Genomic DNA, 20,334 nt, shown 5'->3' with positions numbered 1-20,334 from the left:
AAAATGCCATCGGATTTAATAATTTTAAAACAGAAACAGAATACTTTATGTAAAAGAAAGTAAAAAGGTTAGGAACATCTTTCCCGCCATTATCTTTACTTTTGTACATAAAATCACGCTTTAATTTCTCCATTTTTGAACCCCATAAAAAAGTAAAAACAATTCTAGTTACTTTTTTAATGTATAAAATAGATGGAGGAAATACCATGGCAATGTATAGCATAATAGGGAGTAAAACCATCTTTATTATTAAAATCTTCCCCTCCATGGTAAGGTTTCTAAGATTCCACATTAAAATCTTCTTCTCCATCTTAGCTATAGCTGAATCCCAGTTAGGGCTCCCATCATTGACCTGGTTAAAAACAATACCTAAAACTTTAATTTGATCCTGTTGCATTGTGACTCCTGGGGTGATGGATGAATCCCAGGAGCCAATATAAAAACAGTCACATTTATCTGTGTTTAGCTTAAAACCAGAGACCTCGCAGAAATAGCTGGTGTTCCTCAATGCCCCCCTCATGGATGGAGAGTCCGGGCACAGTATGGTGACATCATCCATGTACCCCAACACCTTTAGATGGGGTCCCCTCCTCCACCAGGTATCGGTACGCCTCTTACTACCCGGTCTTTTCTGAGGAGGGCCATCAGTGGTTCGATTGCGCAAATAAAAAGGAGTGGGGACAGGGGGCAGCCCTGTTTGACACCTGATAAAAGAGGAACACCGCTGGTTAAAAAGCCATTAACAGAGACTTGACTAAAACAGGATCGGTATAAAAGCATGATTCGGCTTAAAATCGTTTCAGGCACTGCCATCTTTTTAAGAACTAAAAACAGGTATTCATGGGAGACCCTATCAAAGGCTTTTTCAAAGTCTAAGGATAAAATTGCTACAGTTTGATTTCTATCCTTAAAATACCATAAAACATCTCTTAAAATATTTAGGGATTCAGCTATAGACCTTCCAGGTACCCCACAAACCTGATTTGGGTGAATTAATTTATGAATAAAAGGTTTAAAACGGACAGCTAATAACTTGGCTAAAACTTTATAATCGACATTTAAAAGTGTGATGGGGCGCCAATTTTTAGCATATCCTTTTCACCCTTTTTAAAAAGTAATGATACAATCCCCCTCCTCCAGGAAGGGGGAAGTTCATTAACAATAAAAGTTTCTTTATACAATAAAACCATATCATCCTTTAAAATATCCAAAAAGCTAAATAAAATTCGATGGGTAAACCATCTTCCCCAGGGGCCTTCCCACTAGAAAAACTTTTAAAAACAAATAAAAGTTCATCTAAGTTAAGATCACGGGATAAAACCTCCTGGTCTAAAACATCTAGCTTAAAATCAAGGGAATTAAGAACATGTTCTAAAAGGATGGATTAAGATCTTTCTTATTAAAAAGAAGCTGGTAGAAGTTAAAAACTGCATCTAACATGCCTTTTGGAGTGGATTCACCCTCAAGGTTTTGGATGATATCCCTCCTATTCATCACTTTTTTAAAAAAGAAACGGGAACATTTCTCGCCCTCCTCCAGGTGCTGCACATGTGAGTTAAAAATGATTTGTTTCCCTTTCTTTTCTATGGCATGTTTTATTTCAGTTTTAAGGTTTAAAATATCATTTTCTACATCCATACCAGCTTCTTTCAATTTAAAAAGTACATTTAAACGCATGTTAAGAACATAAAACCACTGTTTTTCCATTTTTGCCTTCTTCTTACCTGCTTTGATAAAAAAAAATCTGATTTTAGATTTGGTGCCCTCCCACCAGTGCAGCATAGGCTCGTGGGGTTTTCTTTGTGATTGCCAGCATTGGTAGGTCCGCACAAACTCCTCTTTTATCTCAGGGTCCTCTAGGAGTGTGGTGTTTAATCTCCAGAGGCCCTTTTTGCTTTTTGCTCCCCCTCTAGCTCCAGGACCACCAAGAGGAGCTTATGATCAGAGAAGATATTCTGCTCGAGCGTGCATTTCAGGGGTTTAAAAGCTCTAGAGGAAAAAATAAAATCGATTCTGGAGCTCACTCTTCCATTGGACCATGTGGCGCCCGGGTCCTCCGGCAAGAGATCCTTCCAGCAATCTTTCAAATTAAAATCATCAATAAAATTTTTAAGCAGGTAAGAAGTGCGGTCTTTACGATTAATATCCCCACCCTGCCGGTGTTCCCCATCACGTATGCAGTTAAAATCACCTCACACCAGCAGGGGGGAAGACCCAACACAAAACAGTGGTAAAATTTCAAATAGTTCTGCCCGCTCCTGTTTATCAGGAGGGGCATACACATTTAAAACACGAATTAAAAGTCATTAAAATATAGATGAATTAAAAGAGCTCTGCCAGGCACAATCTCAGTTACTGTATGAATAGAAAAGGACTGGCCTCGGCAGAGCAGCCCAACACCCACAGAACGACAGTCATTTGCACCGGACCATATGGATGGGCCCAGCTTCCAGTCTTCTTTTAAGTCTTTATAGTCCATTTTACTAGGGATTCCACATTCTTGTAGCAGGCAAAGGTCAAAGTCACATGTCTCTAGATAAGAAAATAAAGCAGCCCTGCGATCAGGGCTCTTTAAGGACCTCACATTGAGTGAGGCAATTTTTACAGGGATAGGCATAGTTTATGGAGAGTCCGTGCTTGGAGAATTAAAGTCAATAATAAGCTGCGTACCGTCATCCCCCGCCTGCGGGGTCATCAGCTCCTTGATGTTCTGAGGGTCGGAGCTTGAGATCGATGATGCCCCGACCCTGAGCTCGCTCTCGTCCGAACTACGGCACGCCGCTTTCCTTTGAATGTCTTCCTCTTCTTCTTCTCTTTGTCTTTTAAATGTCACACTGCTGTCCATATCCTCTGTGTTGCTCTCACTCGATGTAATCTCTGGCCCCCGGCTGATGGATCTGCGTCTTCTTTCATCTTTTGACGACTGGAACTGCTGCACAGGGGCCTGTGAGGCCTCTTTTCCGGAACCTTTGCCGCTACCTTGGGAAGTTTTCATCGCTTGTTCCCCAGCAAGCGTTGCTGAGGACTGTTGCTCCAACTTCCCCATCGATCGACGATGGCCAGTTTTACCCACCGGGTCCACTGCTGGCGGGGCAGCAAACCCTGGTTTGGCGCCACTTGTCTTCTTGGCCCTGTCCTGTATAGGCGGAGTAACAGGACCGGGCTCAGACCTGGCCACCTGGCTCCCCTTCCGGCGGGCTTTCACCGGGGCCTCTTCGTCCGGAGCAGGGCGACCCTGGGCCAAGCCAGTACCTGGCTTATGCTGCAATTTTGGGTCCACCTCTGCCCCCACCGAGGCCCGTCGGCTGCCACCCGCCACAGGTGAGCCCCCTTCAGAAGTTTCGGCGGGCTCTTGAGCCAGGTAGGAAGTCGATCGACGTCTTTCAATTTCCCGGGCAGTAAACTCGATCACACCGCCCGGGCTTCGTGGAATCCCCATGGCCTCCCCCTAGCACTACCAACGGTGGGCCCCCCGATGGAGCACCAGAGGTCTTGGGCCTGGACCCATCAGTACCTGCCATCTGGGGTTTGGGCATCTTAAAAAAGGACGTCTTTTGTCCTGTCCCCTCTTTGGGTGGGCCCAGCCTTGACCCACCCATCGTAGTTTTTGCTTTATGGGGACAGGAATTAAAATCGTGATTTTCCTCTCCGCAGAGGTTGCACCTTATCGTATGGCTACATCTTGAGGCTATGTGACCTTCTTGGCCACACCTATTGCAGCGAATCACACGCTCCGCGCCGCAGGTCTCCTGGGTGTGGCCAAACCTCAAGCAATTTCGGCAATACATAGGCATTTGAGGATAGAACAGGAAGCCCCGAACTCTCCCGATGGCAAAATTTGGGGGCGGATGGCAAAGACCCCCAATACCACCGGGATCCTTACGGAGCTTGACCCAGAACTTCCTCTTGCCGTTCCAGAACCGCACGGAGTTCAAGATTTTGTTTGCGAATCGCACCTCTTCGCAGTATCGCCGAAGAAAAGTGGCTATATCCTCCGTGGTCACATGAGGGCTGTGCATAGCCACCACCAACGGTATATGTTCCTCACCATAGAGGAACTGGAACGAAAGACCGTCGAGTCGATCGTCCCTCTGGTCCGCACCAGACAAGGTTGCATAGATGTTATCGCAACACGCCGTGGCCGTGAAGGTGACGGTATACAGGCCACGGCTTTCCTGGTCATTTAGACACAGGATGTCCTCCCTATTGAGGCGGAAGTAGTCAAGAAGAATCACCTCCGCAATGAAGCGGAGGTTCTTCAACTGACGATGGCTCTCCGACACCTCTATGCGGATGGTATTTCGCATCGACATTTCCCCAGAGGGGAAAGCCCAGGAGAACGGCATCTTCCACACCCAGGGACTAAGCCCCTTCCCCAATAGCAGCAGGGGCTCGGAATCCCGCTATAAAAGCGGAACCCTTACCCAAGGCAGAGGTCGGGGGTACCCTAGGTGCTTCCGAAGCTACAGGTAACGCTCAACGTACCGAAAATGCCTTCTGAGACACAAGGTCCCAGAGACAGGGGGATCGCAACCCGTTGTCTGAGGACTAAGCCCGCTCCCCAATAGCAGCAAGGGGGTGAAGTCCCTCCGTAAGGAGAGACAATCCCCCAAGGCCGAGAAGCGGGGTACCACAGACACCTTCCGACCAGACCAAATGCAGATACTACACTTGATCTTAGCCAAAAGGCCGAGAAGCGATAACCGTGAAAGGGGTGGGCCCAACAAGGTGCCCTTCATGGGCACTATCACTGCTTGCTGTCAGGGAGGCTGCCAGACAATTTTCCATGCACACTCTGGGCTGGGGGGCAGTCAACCACCAGTACACACAGCAGAACCTAAACCCATACCATTATTGCTAAGCAGCAAGACAGGGGCCCATTGCACTCCCACGGGGCCTTTTTAAATGCAATCCATAACCCGGATTTGCCAGGAACCCTTCTTACTCCTCCTACTTGCATGTGACACTGGGCTTAGGATCTGCATAGGAAACACACACACAAGCACACACCTACCTTTGTTGCCTGCAGATGCCTCCTTGGCTGTCCCCAAACGGTATCAAACCAACACCCACGGGAAGCTGTAAGCATAGAGGACATGCCTGCACCCCATTGGACTTACCTGTGTGGGTTAAACCCGGGTTATTTGACAACCTATGGCGGTGATGGTTCTGCTCAGGCAGAGCAGTGCTGATGCTCCTCATAAAGCTGTCGCTGCTGTGAAGGTTCTAGGTGACATCACAAATCCCTATGGTTACATACACAACAAAGCTGGGTTGTTGTTGTTTACACTCTGCAAGGCCTGTGGAAGTGAGTGACATCATAGCACTGTAGTTCTGAGGGTTCTAGATGGATGCAACAATCTCCTGTTGCTTCTATGAAGGCCATAATAGACGACATCACCAAACAGCTCCATAGTCACATACACAGCAAAGGAGAGATGTTGTTTACACCTAGTGATGTCAGTGGTATTGAGTGACATCACAGCACAGTGCTAAGGCTCCTGGGCCTGGACACAGCAGCGGCTGCAATATCTCAACGGAGAATACGTTTATATATATGTGTGTGTGTGCGCGTATATATATATATATATATATATATATATATATATATATATATATTTCTCCGCCGAAATCACTTTTAAACCCATTTCCACCTTTTTTTCCCTTCTCTTCCTCTTACTTTTTTTTCACGTTTTTTTACGTTTTTCTCCTTTTCGCCTCTTTTCTGGGCGTATTATTCTTCTTTTTCTTCTTTTTTTTCGTCTAATGCATACCCCATCAGTGCAGCAATGCTTATTCAATACCGCCAGCAGATGGAGACACTGGGGGATAATTTTCTAAGGATTTATACTGATTTTTCCTGTCTGAATTTGTCGCACAGAAAGTTGCAGGCCAAATATGTGTGACATTTCTGCGACTTTAGCTTCTAGAGCATTTTTACAACATTATACATAGGTGCTGAATACATAAAAAGCGACTGTTCAGCGACAGACAAGTCGCATCGGCTGAAAGTAGGCCAGAATGTCAGTCCATGTTGGAGCAGGTTTAGATACAGTCTAAAGTATAGATCTCAAAGTCTGTGCACAGAATTTAGCAAGGGCCTCGCACCTTCTGATGCATCAGGTAGGTGCACAATAGCATAGCCTAACCCTCTGTACTTTGGTCTATATTGATGCGGGACATAGACAGCCAGCTGATGACCAATCCATTAGTGCAATGGATGGCTGGAAGCATTTGTCTTTGCCTTTGCAATACCACAGAAGCAATGCATGGTCAATGTACAGCAATGACACACCTGTGTGAACAGCCAGGAGACCCCCCCCCCCCCCCCCCATGTTATGTTACATAGTTACATAGTTAGTACGGTCGAAAAAAGACATATGTCCATCAAGTTCAACCAGGGAATTAAGGGGTAGGGGTGTGGCGCGATATTGGGGAAGGGATGAGATTTTATATTTCTTCATAAGCATTAATCTTATTTTGTCAATTAGGAACATTCAGCACCCACCCGCTATCAAGGCAGCTGCCTATCATGTCATGCCCTACCTGCACAGGTGTGCTGGCTACTCAAATGATCCAATTAAGGAGGCCATTTAGTCAGCAGCAGCAGAAGTCCTGTGCCTGGACGCTCCAACAGCGGCCAGACACAAGCAGAAGCAGAAGCAGCAGAAGCAGCAGCACCACCTTTTGTTTTTTGGCTGCAGCAGCAGCAAGGCCCACAGGGCTGGCTAGCTGGCTAGCCAGCAAGCAGGTAGCAATGAAAGTAGGAATCTTTCTTTTTAACCCTGTAAGGGGGTGGTGCACTGTACCCGAAGATACTGCCATATCGGGTCAATGCATAGGGCGACGGAAGCAAGCTTCGAAATCGGCCCCCGTTCTCAAAAATCCATTTAATATATGGTCCCCAGATAGGGGACGTATCAGATATTAAACTGATAAGAACAGATACTACACTTGATCTTAGCCAAAAGGCCGAGAAGCGATAACCGTGAAAGGGGCGGGCCCAACAAGGTGCCCTTCATGGGCACTATCACTGCTTGCTGTCAGGGAGGCTGCCAGACAATTTTCCATGCACACTCTGGGCTGGGGGGCAGTCAACCACCAGTACACACAGCAGAACCTAAACCCATACCATTATTGCTAAGCAGCAAGACAGGGGCCCATTGCACTCCCACGGGGCCTTTTTAAATGCAATCCATAACCCGGATTTGCCAGGAACCCTTCTTACTCCTCCTACTTGCATGTGACACTGGGCTTAGGATCTGCATAGGAAACACACACACAAGCACACACCTACCTTTGTTGCCTGCAGATGCCTCCTTGGCTGTCCCCAAACGGTATCAAACCAACACCCACGGGAAGCTGTAAGCATAGAGGACATGCCTGCACCCCATTGGACTTACCTGTGTGGGTTAAACCCGGGTTATTTGACAACCTATGGCGGTGATGGTTCTGCTCAGGCAGAGCAGTGCTGATGCTCCTCATAAAGCTGTCGCTGCTGTGAAGGTTCTAGGTGACATCACAAATCCCTATGGTTACATACACAACAAAGCTGGGTTGTTGTTGTTTACACTCTGCAAGGCCTGTGGAAGTGAGTGACATCATAGCACTGTAGTTCTGAGGGTTCTAGATGGATGCAACAATCTCCTGTTGCTTCTATGAAGGCCATAATAGACGACATCACCAAACAGCTCCATAGTCACATACACAGCAAAGGAGAGATGTTGTTTACACCTAGTGATGTCAGTGGTATTGAGTGACATCACAGCACAGTGCTAAGGCTCCTGGGCCTGGACACAGCAGCGGCTGCAATATCTCAACGGAGAATACGTTTATATATATGTGTGTGTGTGCGCGTATATATATATATATATATATATATATATATATATATATATATATTTCTCCGCCGAAATCACTTTTAAACCCATTTCCACCTTTTTTTCCCTTCTCTTCCTCTTACTTTTTTTTCACGTTTTTTTACGTTTTTCTCCTTTTCGCCTCTTTTCTGGGCGTATTATTCTTCTTTTTCTTCTTTTTTTTCGTCTAATGCATACCCCATCAGTGCAGCAATGCTTATTCAATACCGCCAGCAGATGGAGACACTGGGGGATAATTTTCTAAGGATTTATACTGATTTTTCCTGTCTGAATTTGTCGCACAGAAAGTTGCAGGCCAAATATGTGTGACATTTCTGCGACTTTAGCTTCTAGAGCATTTTTACAACATTATACATAGGTGCTGAATACATAAAAAGCGACTGTTCAGCGACAGACAAGTCGCATCGGCTGAAAGTAGGCCAGAATGTCAGTCCATGTTGGAGCAGGTTTAGATACAGTCTAAAGTATAGATCTCAAAGTCTGTGCACAGAATTTAGCAAGGGCCTCGCACCTTCTGATGCATCAGGTAGGTGCACAATAGCATAGCCTAACCCTCTGTACTTTGGTCTATATTGATGCGGGACATAGACAGCCAGCTGATGACCAATCCATTAGTGCAATGGATGGCTGGAAGCATTTGTCTTTGCCTTTGCAATACCACAGAAGCAATGCATGGTCAATGTACAGCAATGACACACCTGTGTGAACAGCCAGGAGACCCCCCCCCCCCCCCATGTTATGTTACATAGTTACATAGTTAGTACGGTCGAAAAAAGACATATGTCCATCAAGTTCAACCAGGGAATTAAGGGGTAGGGGTGTGGCGCGATATTGGGGAAGGGATGAGATTTTATATTTCTTCATAAGCATTAATCTTATTTTGTCAATTAGGAACATTCAGCACCCACCCGCTATCAAGGCAGCTGCCTATCATGTCATGCCCTACCTGCACAGGTGTGCTGGCTACTCAAATGATCCAATTAAGGAGGCCATTTAGTCAGCAGCAGCAGAAGTCCTGTGCCTGGACGCTCCAACAGCGGCCAGACACAAGCAGAAGCAGAAGCAGCAGAAGCAGCAGCAGCACCACCTTTTGTTTTTTGGCTGCAGCAGCAGCAAGGCCCACAGGGCTGGCTAGCTGGCTAGCCAGCAAGCAGGTAGCAATGAAAGTAGGAATCTTTCTTTTTAACCCTGTAAGGGGGTGGTGCACTGTACCCGAAGATACTGCCATATCGGGTCAATGCATAGGGCGACGGAAGCAAGCTTCGAAATCGGCCCCCGTTCTCAAAAATCCATTTAATATATGGTCCCCAGATAGGGGACGTATCAGATATTAAACTGATAAGAACAGATACTACACTTGATCTTAGCCAAAAGGCCGAGAAGCGATAACCGTGAAAGGGGCGGGCCCAACAAGGTGCCCTTCATGGGCACTATCACTGCTTGCTGTCAGGGAGGCTGCCAGACAATTTTCCATGCACACTCTGGGCTGGGGGGCAGTCAACCACCAGTACACACAGCAGAACCTAAACCCATACCATTATTGCTAAGCAGCAAGACAGGGGCCCATTGCACTCCCACGGGGCCTTTTTAAATGCAATCCATAACCCGGATTTGCCAGGAACCCTTCTTACTCCTCCTACTTGCATGTGACACTGGGCTTAGGATCTGCATAGGAAACACACACACAAGCACACACCTACCTTTGTTGCCTGCAGATGCCTCCTTGGCTGTCCCCAAACGGTATCAAACCAACACCCACGGGAAGCTGTAAGCATAGAGGACATGCCTGCACCCCATTGGACTTACCTGTGTGGGTTAAACCCGGGTTATTTGACAACCTATGGCGGTGATGGTTCTGCTCAGGCAGAGCAGTGCTGATGCTCCTCATAAAGCTGTCGCTGCTGTGAAGGTTCTAGGTGACATCACAAATCCCTATGGTTACATACACAACAAAGCTGGGTTGTTGTTGTTTACACTCTGCAAGGCCTGTGGAAGTGAGTGACATCATAGCACTGTAGTTCTGAGGGTTCTAGATGGATGCAACAATCTCCTGTTGCTTCTATGAAGGCCGTAATAGACGACATCACCAAACAGCTCCATAGTCACATACACAGCAAAGGAGAGATGTTGTTTACACCTAGTGATGTCAGTGGTATTGAGTGACATCACAGCACAGTGCTAAGGCTCCTGGGCCTGGACACAGCAGCGGCTGCAATATCTCAACGGAGAATACGTTTATATATATGTGTGTGTGTGCGCGTATATATATATATATATATATATATATATATATATATATATATATTTCTCCGCCGAAATCACTTTTAAACCCATTTCCACCTTTTTTTCCCTTCTCTTCCTCTTACTTTTTTTTCACTTTTTTTACGTTTTTCTCCTTTTCGCCTCTTTTCTGGGCGTATTATTCTTCTTTTTCTTCTTTTTTTTCGTCTAATGCATACCCCATCAGTGCAGCAATGCTTATTCAATACCGCCAGCAGATGGAGACACTGGGGGATAATTTTCTAAGGATTTACACTGATTTTTCCTGTCTGAATTTGTCGCACAGAAAGTTGCAGGCCAAATATGTGTGACATTTCTGCGACTTTAGCTTCTAGAGCATTTTTACAACATTATACATAGGTGCTGAATACATAAAAAGCGACTGTTCAGCGACAGACAAGTCGCATCGGCTGAAAGTAGGCCAGAATGTCAGTCCATGTTGGAGCAGGTTTAGATACAGTCTAAAGTATAGATCTCAAAGTCTGTGCACAGAATTTAGCAAGGGCCTCGCACCTTCTGATGCATCAGGTAGGTGCACAATAGCATAGCCTAACCCTCTGTACTTTGGTCTATATTGATGCGGGACATAGACAGCCAGCTGATGACCAATCCATTAGTGCAATGGATGGCTGGAAGCATTTGTCTTTGCCTTTGCAATACCACAGAAGCAATGCATGGTCAATGTACAGCAATGACACACCTGTGTGAACAGCCAGGAGACCCCCCCCCCCCCCCCATGTTATGTTACATAGTTACATAGTTAGTACGGTCGAAAAAAGACATATGTCCATCAAGTTCAACCAGGGAATTAAGGGGTAGGGGTGTGGCGCGATATTGGGGAAGGGATGAGATTTTATATTTCTTCATAAGCATTAATCTTATTTTGTCAATTAGGAACATTCAGCACCCACCCGCTATCAAGGCAGCTGCCTATCATGTCATGCCCTACCTGCACAGGTGTGCTGGCTACTCAAATGATCCAATTAAGGAGGCTATTTAGTCAGCAGCAGCAGAAGTCCTGTGCCTGGACGCTCCAACAGCGGCCAGACACAAGCAGAAGCAGAAGCAGCAGAAGCAGCAGCAGCACCACCTTTTGTTTTTTGGCTGCAGCAGCAGCAAGGCCCACAGGGCTGGCTAGCTGGCTAGCCAGCAAGCAGGTAGCAATGAAAGTAGGAATCTTTCTTTTTAACCCTGTAAGGGGGTGGTGCACTGTACCCGAAGATACTGCCATATCGGGTCAATGCATAGGGCGACGGAAGCAAGCTTCGAAATCGGCCCCCGTTCTCAAAAATCCATTTAATATATGGTCCCCAGATAGGGGACGTATCAGATATTAAACTGATAAGAACAGATACTACACTTGATCTTAGCCAAAAGGCCGAGAAGCGATAACCGTGAAAGGGGCGGGCCCAACAAGGTGCCCTTCATGGGCACTATCACTGCTTGCTGTCAGGGAGGCTGCCAGACAATTTTCCATGCACACTCTGGGCTGGGGGGCAGTCAACCACCAGTACACACAGCAGAACCTAAACCCATACCATTATTGCTAAGCAGCAAGACAGGGGCCCATTGCACTCCCACGGGGCCTTTTTAAATGCAATCCATAACCCGGATTTGCCAGGAACCCTTCTTACTCCTCCTACTTGCATGTGACACTGGGCTTAGGATCTGCATAGGAAACACACACACAAGCACACACCTACCTTTGTTGCCTGCAGATGCCTCCTTGGCTGTCCCCAAACGGTATCAAACCAACACCCACGGGAAGCTGTAAGCATAGAGGACATGCCTGCACCCCATTGGACTTACCTGTGTGGGTTAAACCCGGGTTATTTGACAACCTATGGCGGTGATGGTTCTGCTCAGGCAGAGCAGTGCTGATGCTCCTCATAAAGCTGTCGCTGCTGTGAAGGTTCTAGGTGACATCACAAATCCCTATGGTTACATACACAACAAAGCTGGGTTGTTGTTGTTTACACTCTGCAAGGCCTGTGGAAGTGAGTGACATCATAGCACTGTAGTTCTGAGGGTTCTAGATGGATGCAACAATCTCCTGTTGCTTCTATGAAGGCCATAATAGACGACATCACCAAACAGCTCCATAGTCACATACACAGCAAAGGAGAGATGTTGTTTACACCTAGTGATGTCAGTGGTATTGAGTGACATCACAGCACAGTGCTAAGGCTCCTGGGCCTGGACACAGCAGCGGCTGCAATATCTCAACGGAGAATACGTTTATATATATGTGTGTGTGTGCGCGTATATATATATATATATATATATATATATATATATATATATATATATATTTCTCCGCCGAAATCACTTTTAAACCCATTTCCACCTTTTTTTCCCTTCTCTTCCTCTTACTTTTTTTTCACGTTTTTTTACGTTTTTCTCCTTTTCGCCTCTTTTCTGGGCGTATTATTCTTCTTTTTCTTCTTTTTTTTCGTCTAATGCATACCCCATCAGTGCAGCAATGCTTATTCAATACCGCCAGCAGATGGAGACACTGGGGGATAATTTTCTAAGGATTTATACTGATTTTTCCTGTCTGAATTTGTCGCACAGAAAGTTGCAGGCCAAATATGTGTGACATTTCTGCGACTTTAGCTTCTAGAGCATTTTTACAACATTATACATAGGTGCTGAATACATAAAAAGCGACTGTTCAGCGACAGACAAGTCGCATCGGCTGAAAGTAGGCCAGAATGTCAGTCCATGTTGGAGCAGGTTTAGATACAGTCTAAAGTATAGATCTCAAAGTCTGTGCACAGAATTTAGCAAGGGCCTCGCACCTTCTGATGCATCAGGTAGGTGCACAATAGCATAGCCTAACCCTCTGTACTTTGGTCTATATTGATGCGGGACATAGACAGCCAGCATATGACCAATCCATTAGTGCAATGGATGGCTGGAAGCATTTGTCTTTGCCTTTGCAATACCACAGAAGCAATGCATGGTCAATGTACAGCAATGACACACCTGTGTGAACAGCCAGGAGACCCCCCCCCCCCCCCCATGTTATGTTACATAGTTACATAGTTAGTACGGTCGAAAAAAGACATATGTCCATCAAGTTCAACCAGGGAATTAAGGGGTAGGGGTGTGGCGCGATATTGGGGAAGGGATGAGATTTTATATTTCTTCATAAGCATTAATCTTATTTTGTCAATTAGGAACATTCAGCACCCACCCGCTATCAAGGCAGCTGCCTATCATGTCATGCCCTACCTGCACAGGTGTGCTGGCTACTCAAATGATCCAATTAAGGAGGCCATTTAGTCAGCAGCAGCAGAAGTCCTGTGCCTGGACGCTCCAACAGCGGCCAGACACAAGCAGAAGCAGAAGCAGCAGAAGCAGCAGCAGCACCACCTTTTGTTTTTTGGCTGCAGCAGCAGCAAGGCCCACAGGGCTGGCTAGCTGGCTAGCCAGCAAGCAGGTAGCAATGAAAGTAGGAATCTTTCTTTTTAACCCTGTAAGGGGGTGGTGCACTGTACCCGAAGATACTGCCATATCGGGTCAATGCATAGGGCGACGGAAGCAAGCTTCGAAATCGGCCCCCGTTCTCAAAAATCCATTTAATATATGGTCCCCAGATAGGGGACGTATCAGATATTAAACTGATAAGAACAGATACTACACTTGATCTTAGCCAAAAGGCCGAGAAGCGATAACCGTGAAAGGGGCGGGCCCAACAAGGTGCCCTTCATGGGCACTATCACTGCTTGCTGTCAGGGAGGCTGCCAGACAATTTTCCATGCACACTCTGGGCTGGGGGGCAGTCAACCACCAGTACACACAGCAGAACCTAAACCCATACCATTATTGCTAAGCAGCAAGACAGGGGCCCATTGCACTCCCACGGGGCCTTTTTAAATGCAATCCATAACCCGGATTTGCCAGGAACCCTTCTTACTCCTCCTACTTGCATGTGACACTGGGCTTAGGATCTGCATAGGAAACACACACACAAGCACACACCTACCTTTGTTGCCTGCAGATGCCTCCTTGGCTGTCCCCAAACGGTATCAAACCAACACCCACGGGAAGCTGTAAGCATAGAGGACATGCCTGCACCCCATTGGACTTACCTGTGTGGGTTAAACCCGGGTTATTTGACAACCTATGGCGGTGATGGTTCTGCTCAGGCAGAGCAGTGCTGATGCTCCTCATAAAGCTGTCGCTGCTGTGAAGGTTCTAGGTGACATCACAAATCCCTATGGTTACATACACAACAAAGCTGGGTTGTTGTTGTTTACACTCTGCAAGGCCTGTGGAAGTGAGTGACATCATAGCACTGTAGTTCTGAGGGTTCTAGATGGATGCAACAATCTCCTGTTGCTTCTATGAAGGCCGTAATAGACGACATCACCAAACAGCTCCATAGTCACATACACAGCAAAGGAGAGATGTTGTTTACACCTAGTGATGTCAGTGGTATTGAGTGACATCACAGCACAGTGCTAAGGCTCCTGGGCCTGGACACAGCAGCGGCTGCAATATCTCAACGGAGAATACGTTTATATATATGTGTGTGTGTGCGCGTATATATATATATATATATATATATATATATATATATATATATATATATATATTTCTCCGCCGAAATCACTTTTAAACCCATTTCCACCTTTTTTTCCCTTCTCTTCCTCTTACTTTTTTTTCACGTTTTTTACGTTTTTCTCCTTTTCGCCTCTTTTCTGGGCGTATTATTCTTCTTTTTCTTCTTTTTTTTCGTCTAATGCATACCCCATCAGTGCAGCAATGCTTATTCAATACCGCCAGCAGATGGAGACACTGGGGGATAATTTTCTAAGGATTTATACTGATTTTTCCTGTCTGAATTTGTCGCACAGAAAGTTGCAGGCCAAATATGTGTGACATTTCTGCGACTTTAGCTTCTAGAGCATTTTTACAACATTATACATAGGTGCTGAATACATAAAAAGCGACTGTTCAGCGACAGACAAGTCGCATCGGCTGAAAGTAGGCCAGAATGTCAGTCCATGTTGGAGCAGGTTTAGATACAGTCTGAAGTATAGATCTCAAAGTCTGTGCACAGAATTTAGCAAGGGCCTCGCACCTTCTGATGCATCAGGTAGGTGCACAATAGCATAGCCTAACCCTCTGTACTTTGGTCTATATTGATGCGGGACATAGACAGCCAGCTGATGACCAATCCATTAGTGCAATGGATGGCTGGAAGCATTTGTCTTTGCCTTTGCAATACCACAGAAGCAATGCATGGTCAATGTACAGCAATGACACACCTGTGTGAACAGCCAGGAGACCCCCCCCCCCCATGTTATGTTACATAGTTACATAGTTAGTACGGTCGAAAAAAGACATATGTCCATCAAGTTCAACCAGGGAATTAAGGGGTAGGGGTGTGGCGCGATATTGGGGAAGGGATGAGATTTTATATTTCTTCATAAGCATTAATCTTATTTTGTCAATTAGGAACATTCAGCACCCACCCGCTATCAAGGCAGCTGCCTATCATGTCATGCCCTACCTGCACAGGTGTGCTGGCTACTCAAATGATCCAATTAAGGAGGCCATTTAGTCAGCAGCAGCAGAAGTCCTGTGCCTGGACGCTCCAACAGCGGCCAGACACAAGCAGAAGCAGAAGCAGCAGAAGCAGCAGCAGCACCACCTTTTGTTTTTTGGCTGCAGCAGCAGCAAGGCCCACAGGGCTGGCTAGCTGGCTAGCCAGCAAGCAGGTAGCAATGAAAGTAGGAATCTTTCTTTTTAACCCTGTAAGGGGGTGGTGCACTGTACCCGAAGATACTGCCATATCGGGTCAATGCATAGGGCGACGGAAGCAAGCTTCGAAATCGGCCCCCGTTCTCAAAAATCCATTTAATATATGGTCCCCAGATAGGGGACGTATCAGATATTAAACTGATAAGAACAGATACTACACTTGATCTTAGCCAAAAGGCCGAGAAGCGATAACCGTGAAAGGGGCGGGCCCAACAAGGTGCCCTTCATGGGCACTATCACTGCTTGCTGTCAGGGAGGCTGCCAGACAATTTTCCATGCACACTCTGGGCTGGGGGGCAGTCAACCACCAGTACACACAGCAGAACCTAAACCCATACCATTATTGCTAAGCAGCAAGACAGGGGCCCATTGCACTCCCACGGGGCCTTTTTAAATGCAATCCATAACCCGGATTTGCCAGGAACCCTTCCTACTCCTCCTACTTGCATGTGACACTGGGCTTAGGATCTGCATAGGAAACACACACACAAGCACACACCTACCTTTGTTGCCTGCAGATGCCTCCTTGGCTGTCCCCAAACGGTATCAAACCAACACCCACGGGAAGCTGTAAGCATAGAGGACATGCCTGCACCCCATTGGACTTACCTGTGTGGGTTAAACCCGGGTTATTTGACAACCTATGGCGGTGATGGTTCTGCTCAGGCAGAGCAGTGCTGATGCTCCTCATAAAGCTGTCGCTGCTGTGAAGGTTCTAGGTGACATCACAAATCCCTATGGTTACATACACAACAAAGCTGGGTTGTTGTTGTTTACACTCTGCAAGGCCTGTGGAAGTGAGTGACATCATAGCACTGTAGTTCTGAGGGTTCTAGATGGATGCAACAATCTCCTGTTGCTTCTATGAAGGCCATAATAGACGACATCACCAAACAGCTCCATAGTCACATACACAGCAAAGGAGAGATGTTGTTTACACCTAGTGATGTCAGTGGTATTGAGTGACATCACAGCACAGTGCTAAGGCTCCTGGGCCTGGACACAGCAGCGGCTGCAATATCTCAACGGAGAATACATTTATATATATGTGTGTGTGTGCGCGTATATATATATATATATATATATATATATATATATATATATATATATATATTTCTCCGCCGAAATCACTTTTAAACCCATTTCCACCTTTTTTTCCCTTCTCTTCCTCTTACTTTTTTTTCACGTTTTTTTACGTTTTTCTCCTTTTCGCCTCTTTTCTGGGCGTATTATTCTTCTTTTTCTTCTTTTTTTTCGTCTAATGCATACCCCATCAGTGCAGCAATGCTTATTCAATACCGCCAGCAGATGGAGACACTGGGGGATAATTTTCTAAGGATTTATACTGATTTTTCCTGTCTGAATTTGTCGCACAGAAAGTTGCAGGCCAAATATGTGTGACATTTCTGCGACTTTAGCTTCTAGAGCATTTTTACAACATTATACATAGGTGCTGAATACATAAAAAGCGACTGTTCAGCGACAGACAAGTCGCATCGGCTGAAAGTAGGCCAGAATGTCAGTCCATGTTGGAGCAGGTTTAGATACAGTCTAAAGTATAGATCTCAAAGTCTGTGCACAGAATTTAGCAAGGGCCTCGCACCTTCTGATGCATCAGGTAGGTGCACAATAGCATAGCCTAACCCTCTGTACTTTGGTCTATATTGATGCGGGACATAGACAGCCAGCTGATGACCAATCCATTAGTGCAATGGATGGCTGGAAGCATTTGTCTTTGCCTTTGCAATACCACAGAAGCAATGCATGGTCAATGTACAGCAATGACACACCTGTGTGAACAGCCAGGAGACCCCCCCCCCCCATGTTATGTTACATAGTTACATAGTTAGTACGGTCGAAAAAAGACATATGTCCATCAAGTTCAACCAGGGAATTAAGGGGTAGGGGTGTGGCGCGATATTGGGGAAGGGATGAGATTTTATATTTCTTCATAAGCATTAATCTTATTTTGTCAATTAGGAACATTCAGCACCCACCCGCTATCAAGGCAGCTGCCTATCATGTCATGCCCTACCTGCACAGGTGTGCTGGCTACTCAAATGATCCAATTAAGGAGGCCATTTAGTCAGCAGCAGCAGAAGTCCTGTGCCTGGACGCTCCAACAGCGGCCAGACACAAGCAGCAGCAGAAGCAGCAGCAGCACCACCACCTTTTGTTTTTTGGCTGCAGCAGCAGCAAGGCCCACAGGGCTGGCTAGCTGGCTAGCCAGCAAGCAGGTAGCAATGAAAGTAGGAATCTTTCTTTTTAACCCTGTAAGGGGGTGGTGCACTGTACCCGAAGATACTGCCATATCGGGTCAATGCATAGGGCGACGGAAGCAAGCTTCGAAATCGGCCCCCGTTCTCAAAAATCCATTTAATATATGGTCCCCAGATAGGGGACGTATCAGATATTAAACTGATAAGAACAGATACTACACTTGATCTTAGCCAAAAGGCCGAGAAGCGATAACCGTGAAAGGGGCGGGCCCAACAAGGTGCCCTTCATGGGCACTATCACTGCTTGCTGTCAGGGAGGCTGCCAGACAATTTTCCATGCACACTCTGGGCTGGGGGGCAGTCAACCACCAGTACACACAGCAGAACCTAAACCCATACCATTATTGCTAAGCAGCAAGACAGGGGCCCATTGCACTCCCACGGGGCCTTTTTAAATGCAATCCATAACCCGGATTTGCCAGGAACCCTTCTTACTCCTCCTACTTGCATGTGACACTGGGCTTAGGATCTGCATAGGAAACACACACACAAGCACACACCTACCTTTGTTGCCTGCAGATGCCTTCTTGGCTGTCCCCAAACGGTATCAAACCAACACCCACGGGAAGCTGTAAGCATAGAGGACATGCCTGCACCCCATTGGACTTACCTGTGTGGGTTAAACCCGGGTTATTTGACAACCTATGGCGGTGATGGTTCTGCTCAGGCAGAGCAGTGCTGATGCTCCTCATAAAGCTGTCGCTGCTGTGAAGGTTCTAGGTGACATCACAAATCCCTATGGTTACATACACAACAAAGCTGGGTTGTTGTTGTTTACACTCTGCAAGGCCTGTGGAAGTGAGTGACATCATAGCACTGTAGTTCTGAGGGTTCTAGATGGATGCAACAATCTCCTGTTGCTTCTATGAAGGCCATAATAGACGACATCACCAAACAGCTCCATAGTCACATACACAGCAAAGGAGAGATGTTGTTTACACCTAGTGATGTCAGTGGTATTGAGTGACATCACAGCACAGTGCTAAGGCTCCTGGGCCTGGACACAGCAGCGGCTGCAATATCTCAACGGAGAATACGTTTATATATATGTGTGTGTGTGCGCGTATATATATATATATATATATATATATATATATATATATATATATATATATATATTTCTCCGCCGAAATCACTTTTAAACCCATTTCCACCTTTTTTTCCCTTCTCTTCCTCTTACTTTTTTTTCACGTTTTTTACGTTTTTCTCCTTTTCGCCTCTTTTCTGGGCGTATTATTCTTCTTTTTCTTCTTTTTTTTCGTCTAATGCATACCCCATCAGTGCAGCAATGCTTATTCAATACCGCCAGCAGATGGAGACACTGGGGGATAATTTTCTAAGGATTTATACTGATTTTTCCTGTCTGAATTTGTCGCACAGAAAGTTGCAGGCCAAATATGTGTGACATTTCTGCGACTTTAGCTTCTAGAGCATTTTTACAACATTATACATAGGTGCTGAATACATAAAAAGCGACTGTTCAGCGACAGACAAGTCGCATCGGCTGAAAGTAGGCCAGAATGTCAGTCCATGTTGGAGCAGGTTTAGATACAGTCTGAAGTATAGATCTCAAAGTCTGTGCACAGAATTTAGCAAGGGCCTCGCACCTTCTGATGCATCAGGTAGGTGCACAATAGCATAGCCTAACCCTCTGTACTTTGGTCTATATTGATGCGGGACATAGACAGCCAGCTGATGACCAATCCATTAGTGCAATGGATGGCTGGAAGCATTTGTCTTTGCCTTTGCAATACCACAGAAGCAATGCATGGTCAATGTACAGCAATGACACACCTGTGTGAACAGCCAGGAGACCCCCCCCCCCCATGTTATGTTACATAGTTACATAGTTAGTACGGTCGAAAAAAGACATATGTCCATCAAGTTCAACCAGGGAATTAAGGGGTAGGGGTGTGGCGCGATATTGGGGAAGGGATGAGATTTTATATTTCTTTATAAGCATTAATCTTATTTTGTCAATTAGGAACATTCAGCACCCACCCGCTATCAAGGCAGCTGCCTATCATGTCATGCCCTACCTGCACAGGTGTGCTGGCTACTCAAATGATCCAATTAAGGAGGCCATTTAGTCAGCAGCAGCAGAAGTCCTGTGCCTGGAC

General features: G+C 46.0%; 6 non-coding genes and 1 pseudogene across 6 annotated transcripts; all 7 read right to left on the bottom strand.

Annotated features, from left to right (window-relative positions):
- Nucleotides 1-4,526: 4,526 nt before the first annotated feature.
- Nucleotides 4,527-4,701, bottom strand: LOC130323787 (U2 spliceosomal RNA; annotated as a pseudogene).
- Nucleotides 4,702-6,793: 2,092 nt separating this feature from the next.
- On the bottom strand, nt 6,794-6,984 carry LOC130323780 (U2 spliceosomal RNA). Its single transcript, XR_008868983.1, has one exon. It is a non-coding gene; the product is annotated as a U2 spliceosomal RNA (small nuclear RNA).
- Nucleotides 6,985-9,076: 2,092 nt separating this feature from the next.
- On the bottom strand, nt 9,077-9,267 carry LOC130323779 (U2 spliceosomal RNA). Its single transcript, XR_008868982.1, has one exon. It is a non-coding gene; the product is annotated as a U2 spliceosomal RNA (small nuclear RNA).
- A 2,092-nt stretch (nt 9,268-11,359) lies between these two features.
- LOC130323778 (U2 spliceosomal RNA) lies at nt 11,360-11,550 on the bottom strand. Its single transcript, XR_008868981.1, has one exon. It is a non-coding gene; the product is annotated as a U2 spliceosomal RNA (small nuclear RNA).
- Nucleotides 11,551-13,647: 2,097 nt separating this feature from the next.
- LOC130323791 (U2 spliceosomal RNA) lies at nt 13,648-13,838 on the bottom strand. Its single transcript, XR_008868990.1, has one exon. It is a non-coding gene; the product is annotated as a U2 spliceosomal RNA (small nuclear RNA).
- A 2,096-nt stretch (nt 13,839-15,934) lies between these two features.
- On the bottom strand, nt 15,935-16,125 carry LOC130323790 (U2 spliceosomal RNA). Its single transcript, XR_008868989.1, has one exon. It is a non-coding gene; the product is annotated as a U2 spliceosomal RNA (small nuclear RNA).
- A 2,089-nt stretch (nt 16,126-18,214) lies between these two features.
- Nucleotides 18,215-18,405, bottom strand: LOC130323789 (U2 spliceosomal RNA). Its single transcript, XR_008868988.1, has one exon. It is a non-coding gene; the product is annotated as a U2 spliceosomal RNA (small nuclear RNA).
- Nucleotides 18,406-20,334: the final 1,929 nt, after the last annotated feature.

Source organism: Hyla sarda, unplaced genomic scaffold, assembly GCF_029499605.1.
Source record: "Hyla sarda isolate aHylSar1 unplaced genomic scaffold, aHylSar1.hap1 scaffold_2543, whole genome shotgun sequence".
NCBI lineage: Eukaryota > Metazoa > Chordata > Amphibia > Anura > Hylidae > Hyla > Hyla sarda.
This window is presented reverse-complemented; position numbering and strand designations above follow the sequence as displayed.